This window comes from Hyalella azteca, unplaced genomic scaffold (assembly GCF_000764305.2).
Source record: "Hyalella azteca isolate HAZT.00-mixed unplaced genomic scaffold, Hazt_2.0.2 contig10342, whole genome shotgun sequence".
NCBI lineage: Eukaryota > Metazoa > Arthropoda > Malacostraca > Amphipoda > Hyalellidae > Hyalella > Hyalella azteca.
This window is the reverse complement of record NW_025940385.1, coordinates 31,037-39,838: the sequence shown is the minus strand read 5'-3', so window position 1 is coordinate 39,838 and position 8,802 is coordinate 31,037.

Here is an 8,802-nt window from a genome sequence, read left to right as displayed (position 1 = left end):
CCATTGCTATCAGGATGTTACCGTATAATCTGCGTCCCGTGTTTACACGATGTGAAGGCCATTGCTATCAGGATGTTACCGTATATTCTGCGTCCCGTGTTTACACGATGTGAAGGCCATTGCTATCAGGAAGTTACCGTATAAACTTCTTGTCATGACAACCCATACATGAGGTCTGGAGATTTCAATGAGACAAATACAAAACAATTACTTAATCGCGTGCATACCGCCGCTATTACCACTAAATACAGGGAGCATAATTACCACTGATCTTATTTCGATGTTTTTTAATTTTATGTCACTTGTAATTTTTGTGTACAAATTAGATTACGCGCAAAGGCTAGGAAAATTATCTTGACAGTCGACAGGGCAGCAAGATCTTATTATACTGAAATATTTGGTATGAATAGGACTGTTTAATCAAAATTTGTATGATAATTCGATCAGTATGACGCGTTTTTACTAATTATAGAATTTCTAATCAAATAAATTGGTTTATGTATTGTATTGGCTCATAAAACTGAAAGTGAATAATGTTCTCCTAGGTTTTCTGACACGACCACTAGCTGAACATGATCGATGTCCAAACAAACGTGCAAAAACAAAGTTGAACGTAAACCAGGCACATTATTTGCTAACCGTTCATTGCCTCTTTATACTGGACGTGCACACGTGTACGTGCCTAACGCTCAGCTAGCATCATGAGATCTCACCATGACAACTTTTATTCCGACATGGATTAATGAAGAAGTATGAATGATCCTCGTCTTTTATTCCGACATGGATTAATGAAGAAGTATGAATGATNGTCAGATAACTTGCAAATATTCGAATTACATACAATAATCAATTCTGTATTCAAACGCACAATATTGAATAAATCAGAATTTCAGTATCTACATTGATATTATATTTACAGTTCCTTTATATAATAAACAAATGTAGGAAGAGAAGAATGAGTATGTGTCCAGCTTCATCCACATTCTGATTCCAGTTTTAAAATAATCGATATTCCTAATCTTTGCGCTAAATTCATCAGTATTTTGCGACTCCAAAAGACCGCGTCGCAAGGCTGCTTAGGATTTGTCTATTTGGACATTGCCTTAGTCATGATAGAGCCTGCTTGCAATGCCATAATACTGATATTGAAGAATCATTCAGCCGACCCAACTGGGGCGCTCCTAAGCTATTCTTTGCTCTGCTGTCCGAGGTACATGGTGTCCATATTAACTGTCTTTTGAAGTGCACGCAAAAAAGGGCATTTGTGCATGTCTGCAGTTCAGGCACTGAGCAAAAAACATCAACTGCTATCAAGAGCTGATGTACAGACATTTAAGAGTCAATTGACTTGCAGTCCGGAATTAATGCCACCCGAGTGGCACGATAGAATCGGAGGACAGATTTTATTGATGATTATTTTGCTGAAACATCAGTGTAAGAGAGCGTCGTGATATGGTAAGCAGATGAAGTTAACAATGGGGCTTTGCTTGACTGCACCAGACGCTAGTGAGAGACCAGAGAGAAGATAACACATATTTTGAATTTGTATACATTGGAAAATACCGATGTAGCACCGATTTCTGTTTGAAGACGATTTAGCGATTTTAAAAATGCAAAATCTCAATATATTCCTGACACGTGAAAAATTTTCACGATCATTTTGGCGAATTGTATTGTTCATAAATTGACGTGCAATACTAAATCGAATTTACAATTCAAATACTGGCATTTATATTTATGTATATATTAAATACGATTATATTATATCAATTTTTGGTCAGCTCTGTGCCACTTATCCCCATTTTGCTGTTCCCAAATAACATCACAAGCCGCCGACAGAAGTGGGGACTCCTCATGCCTTGTAAGTGGGGATTCAATTCCTGAACATTATTCAGAGGAATTATTTTGGCTTATAACTAAAAATAATTAGTTCTTGGAATAATTTATTTTGAAAAACTCACAACGTCCTATGATCGCAAGAAAAATTAAGATAATAAGTGAAGACATGTGAGTTTGTTGTTTCATTCAAAGCGTTACGGTAGAAGGCATCAAGTGCCGTATGCTTAGAGCCGTAATGGCTTGACACCGCCTGCCTGACATGCCGGGGCTGTAGCTATAGTCTGTTAATCTGGTAAGTAAGGATGACACCGCCTGCTTGACATGCCGGGCCGTAGCTATAGTCTGTTAATCTGGTAAGTAAGGATGACACCGCCTGCTTGACATGCCGGGGCCGTAGCTATAGTCTGTTAATCTGGTAAGTAAGNTTTTACAGATGTGTATAAGAGACAGATATACGACGCATGCTGTTCGTTTTGGTGTATTTATAACACGGAAAATGCGGCCAGAATCACGAGTAGCACCCACAGCATTCGAGCCATAAAATCAGGTGTTATTTTCTCATTAAGGCCCGTGAACAGGAACAAGTTAAATTATGGAATTGAATTGTGAAAATATAATTTTAAGTAATAAGAAAATAAGTTACTGGTAAAGTTATTACTATTAATTGTCATTACAATCATGAAACACACTTTTTGTATTTAATTATATATACATCACAGTATATCAATGAGAGAAAAAACAGAAGAGAGACATTCATCCTCATAAAGCTCCTTTTTATAATAATAATTTCACTAATACAAGCTGCGTAATTTGCGTGCTCAACTGGCACATTTTTTGCGTGTACGCACTTGCATATCCCAAAGCTGCAGTTATAAATTAAAGCATTTAAGAAGTTGGTCGTTTAATTTGTTCGTGTGAGGGCGGTTATCCAACGTAAGAGGTGTGTGGTGTTGAACATAAAGCTTGTCTCGAGAATTATCCAAGCGACGTGAGGCGTTAAGCAAAACAGGTTCCCGGGGAGCTGCCGCGATTCACTGAGACCGCGGCAGCGAGTTCGCTGCATCCGTCGTAATGGAGCGCTGTTGCACCTGCTGTTGCTGCAGCTTTTGGTCCTGATACAATCACTGCTACGTGTAGCTGATGCTACTGCTCCTGAAACTATTGAGTTCAGTGGCATTTACATGCCAACAAGTATTTCAATAGCATTCACATGCTTCACAAGTTCACGAGACCACAACTATGCTGATGCTGCTGAAAGTGCAAGTAACGTCGCGGTTAGAACACTGCTCGTCCCAAGGACGACTAGATTTTTATTGTACTATTTTTTCTGCAGCAACGCGTAGTTGTACCTCGGGCGCAGCTCTCAGCTCATCCGTGAAGTTCCTTTCGCGATTGCGAGAGGAACTTATCGTTATCGTTCAGAGCCCCTCAAGCTTGAGGTGATGAATGACAGGCTGCCATGACTGGTGGAGGTGAAAAATGAATTATTCTCAATGAATTGAAATTTTTTATCACATCGTAGGTTAGTGTGGTTCCGTACTCAAGCTGCGGCAATTTACTCCTCACACTATTGTGAAAATTATATTAACCTGCAATAGCCATCAACAGCTAGAAGGATAGGTAATGATTTCATGTTCATACAAATGACCGTTGCAGCGAATTTGCTTGATACAGTTTAAAGCAAATCACATTGAACTACTAATCTTACTATCATGGGGCATTAATAAGGAAGTAACTCTTTCTATATATGGGACCATAGTCAACAATTTTTCTTCTTACTCTTACACAAATGGAGGGCAAAAATTTAACATCACGCATAGGCCAGAATATTTACAGCGGTTTACTTGGTTGGTATCCAATGAAGTAAAGAATTTTGACGCCAGAGTGAAACTCAGTTATTGTTTAGATTAATAGAAATGCTGAACATATGCATTTAAAATGAGCTGAAAGTGAGAGCAAACAAATGAAATGGTCAGTTCATTTTAGAGACTTCTGACAATTTTTTTGAATGCCTGGCGATAAGTAGTTTGGCGGAGTTTTGATGTTTATCCTCAACGTTATGAGGAAGATTGCAACAAATTATATCATTGGGACTAACTTAAAACTTGCCCGGCCGTGCAAATTTGATAGAGTTTGGAGCTCGTCTTGCGCTCACACTAAAATTTCCTCAGCAAGTCTGAGTGCAATTCAAATATTAACTGCAAGTTATCAGGGATTTACACATCTGCAATACAAAGTCGGGACCTGACGCACAAGTCTCACTACCGTCGCCGCAAATGTCACATTGTGAGAAGTGCAGCGTCATCATGAACACCAAGCTTTGATGATGCAATGCCAAAGAATTTTCAGACATTAATCAGAAACCTGGAAAAAAATTAAACTTAATTCAAAACGAGCCCAAGCCACGTAATATGAATGTTATCAATGTTTGTCGTGAGCTGTGCAGGCAGTTGTGTTGCTTCATTCTCAGCTGCCTAGAGCAGCACCTGCTGCTTGTACTTATTTATTTACCAGCCATTCACTATTATCTTCACAAAATCCTTGTCATATGACATATGAGACCTTTTATTGGTTAACAGGAACTTTGCGATACGAAAAAAGTCAGAATGTATAAAAATGTAACTTTTTCTCGTCAACGAAAATGTGAAGTCACAGACAGACGGACTGACAGACAGACGGACGGACAGACATGACGAGCACAATAGCGCCTTTTTTCCAAAAATGAGAAAATGCACTAAAAATAAAATTTATTCACTGACTTCAATGTTAGCTCCAAAATTGTAGCGGCTGCGAAGGTTTCAAGTTGCAGTTCAAATGATTCCGTGCTTTAAAAATGTGTAGCATTCAAACAATTGCTAAAGGTGAAGATCTAAATATTACAAGCGTCAACGATATTACCCTTTCATAAAAACATTGCACATCATCACCGTATGTGTGTTTACTTCTTCGTAAATGAAGAACCTTCGAAGCGAAGCAAAAATTGGCGCAAATACTAATTTTGAAGTTTGATTTCAAAAGCGATGTCAGATATAAGAGATTCAATTTTGTCAGAGATACGAGATCCTATTTTGTTTGATTTAAGAGAGACAAATTTGTCAGATATAAGAGATACAATTTGGTCACAGCTTAGAGATCTCATTTTGTCAGATATAACTTTGTTTTATTTCTAATCATGGTGTATATTACGCTACTGTTGTATCTTATGGATGATTATTAAGTCCCAAAACTCGGTGAGGCATTAAACCCCCTTCATAAATGAATTCATTGAGTTCTTGTTTAACTCTGCATCACGTTACCTATGCAAGACTTGCATGGTAGAGTGCTTAGAAGTGGATTATTACTTATGCAGCATCGAGGTTTCCATAGTAATCAATTCAGTCAACTCTCCACCTTGTGTTTATAGAAGCGCGACAAGCGCTAGTCTTCATAGAGCGTTTATCATAAGACCAAATAAGCCTTAAAATTTATTCACTCTCAAGGTACACATGACTGAATTGTGTGACCATCTTACGATGCTTGCTCTTTCTTTAAGAGCGAAAATATTGAATATTTGGACACGCCGAAACTAATACAAAATAGACCCATAGAATTATTCATGTAAGCTATTTCAATATTCGCAACATTTGATACCGCAAACAGAACTATTTAGTTTCTTAGTAAGTTAGATAAATTCAGAGTAAATCATTGTATAATTCAGAATTACATTTTAACTTTGAAACTTTGTGGTTCGTGGCAATATTCTTTCCTATGTTCTGCAGTTCTCCACGCAGCCTTACGGAATTGCGCTAGCTTCTAATGATATCTAGGATATCTAATGTAAATCTCTCACAAATTCGAATCATTTTACGAAAGAACCGCATAACGAGATATGAACCTAATGCCCTGTAGTCGAATGTAAATTATGAACGTATGATAAGCACCAATCCTTTAGACTTTATTTGTTTCTTATTACTCTTGTACTGCTCATGACGATATCATTCTTCCGAGTTCCAGCAGAGGGCGTGTGGTGATCTTCTACAAAAGAACTTCACTTATTACTGCGCGAGTTTATGCTCTGTCGTGAGCTGTTCGAGGTCTTTGTCATTTACTGAGGGTATCGCGAATATACCTTGATGGTTGTCTTCAGTCCTGAGTATTGGCTCCAGGAATCTTGTAAGTTCAACTTTCTTAATCTGCAATATGGTTAAATGCATAAGACAGCTCGGTTTTACTCCGACTGGAAATACAGGAAATACAGGAAATGGCAATTCAGAGCACACCTGGGCAGGTACTCAGAAGCTAATTAGCGCTGATACGCGGCTGGCGATATCGTCTCTAAAGCGGACATTTCTGCTCTATCGCTGCTCTGTCGCGTCTCTACGCCGGCTCTGCAGCCGGCGACGGCCTGCTCTATTCCCTGCCCTAAATTTTAACTGGGAGTGACCAGTGTCAGTGTGTCACTACCAATAGAGAAATGTAATTGAGTGCATTGAAGAGATGTGTATTTATATTTCCAATGCATATGCCAAGGGTGAATGTGATTGAATTTGGTACTAATAGTTTATAAATACTTCAATCCTAGTGAATAAAAAAAAATCCTTAATACAATTAAACTCAACCTGTTTTTTGTTTAAATTGGGACTGTAATGTGCCAAACATGGTATGATGGGGCTAAGCTGACTTTCTAATTTTATAGCATCTCCATTTTTGACTTTATACCAATAACCAGATACTTTTTTTACTTTTGGATAGAGACCGGAATTATCATATGTATAAAGATAATGTTAAAATTTCAAAGCAGTAAGGGAAATCAAGTTTCAATATTCACTGGTTTCTAAAAGATCTCTTGTTTGCCCAAATAATTATTCTTACAAGTTTGTCACATTAAAAATGTGAAGAAGACATCTCCAAGTTCTCTGACTTTGAAACTCCTTGGTAAATGAAAATAAAGCCCTAAATTAAATCATTTTGAATTTCTTTGAATGTAAAACATGATCTTTTAGCAGAGAAATTGTGAATTGAAAATAACTTAGCGTTGAATTGAAAATAACTCAAATAATCGAGTTATTTTTCAAATTTATATGAAATTATTTAAAAATTTTCAATGTATTTAATTGCCATATTTACATTTTTATTTAAATTGTGAGTAGATGAAAAAATTTCAAGTTATGGTCAAATAAGTCTTTTTCAGTTTTTTATTATTATCTTATAGCAGTTTAGATGATTTGATTTGATTTCCAGGTCTAATGAAGAACTTGTTTTGTGAGAAGCTTGGGAAGACAAGAAAGCAAACTGACAACAAAGTGCCTGCTGCTGCGGCTGTTATATACCAGGATGGTCTGTTGCAATTTGGAACTCTTGTCTCTCGTTTTTGAGTGTATTTTCTTGCCTTGTCCATATTATTCATTGTCTGGAAAATATTGCATGTTTTTCTCATTACCTTTCGCCTACACCTTCACTCAGTAAATTAAATGGGTCACATTGTCCAAATAGTGACACACTCGCTATTGAACAAGTCACTCTCATTTCAGCGAGTATTGTTAGGAAATATTGTTGCTTTCTTAAATATTCGCTGAATTCTTCGGATCATTTTTTATCCATGGAATCAATGGAGTTATTTTACCACATGCATCGCGTATCATTCTTCGACTGAATCACCGAATCATTTCTTCATTATTCATTCTTAACAAAATTTGTGTACATATTCTGTATAAATTAACTGCAGTCCATGGTTGCATTCAGCTTCTATTCACCACGATTGGAGCAGCTAGTTGCGGTCTCGAATCCCATAACTAGCTGTGAAAGTTCTGGTCGAAACCGGCAAGGTATAGCCGTTGGTTATTTTAATTATATACATAATAGCTTCTAGAGTCTAGGTCTGCCTATCTTCTAGAATATTTTACTTGTACTCTAGTAATTAGTTAGACTAGACGTTAGTATTGCACTAGTTATAGTGTTTACTCATCGTAGGTCACGGTGGAGGCGAGACTGGTCAGTCATTATATTGATACTTAGTTTCACGACCGATAAATGCGGATACAGGCTGGGTGTAATGGGTGTGTGGTCCAACGTTACATCCGACGACGACTCGGAGACGGAGGACGACGAAGGCGGCGCATCAGCGTGACCGTGGACTGAGACGTCCTGAACTCATCATAAGGTCATAAGGGTGTGTGGGTACCATGCTGGGTGTAAAGGGAGAGTTCCCTTCTGTGTCCAAGTTGTCGACTTGAAAAGAATTCTACTCATTTGCGATTTACTTTATTAACAGATTTCTAATTAGAAATTCAACTGAGCAATTTATTTACGGTGAAATTTGCATTCCGGAAATTTCGACTCTAGACCTGCGACTCTGCAAACTTCCTTCTCTTTTGTTCAATTTATTTTGTTCACATCACATTTTCTAGCATCACTTTATTTCAAGTTTGGAACGCAAAACTTTTTTGTAAGAACTTTGAAGTTTTCACAACTTTCCGTGAGTCGATTATTCAAAATTTTTCATTCGTATCAAGAAAATTCATTTCTTAAGTTTTATGATACGCTGCAATGTTTAAATTGTAGGATTTTATTCATGCTGGAAATATTGTGCATGCGTAGTCACAATATTTATTATTGATGTACATTGTTCTAACTCACAAAATTGCAATTTGCTTCAACGACCTCATGAATAATGGACGTTCCTTCTCTCCATGTTTCTGCACTCTGCCTTAAGGCCAAGTAATGTATGTGGAACTAACCTTATTTCCCTTGCCTAATAGATAACGTTAACGAGTGTGGAATCGAAAGCGGTGGCTAAATCGAATAAAATACTTAAAAAAAAACTTTTTAGAAAACCACGTATTTTTTGTGGACTAAAAAGTAGAAAATAAATTATGGCTCGCCCCAAAAAACGTGGGTCGGGCAGATTTATGATTAAAGCGAAAAGCACACAACACACGAATTTTGGAAATTTGATGGTGAACGTACAGCCCGACCCACGTTTTT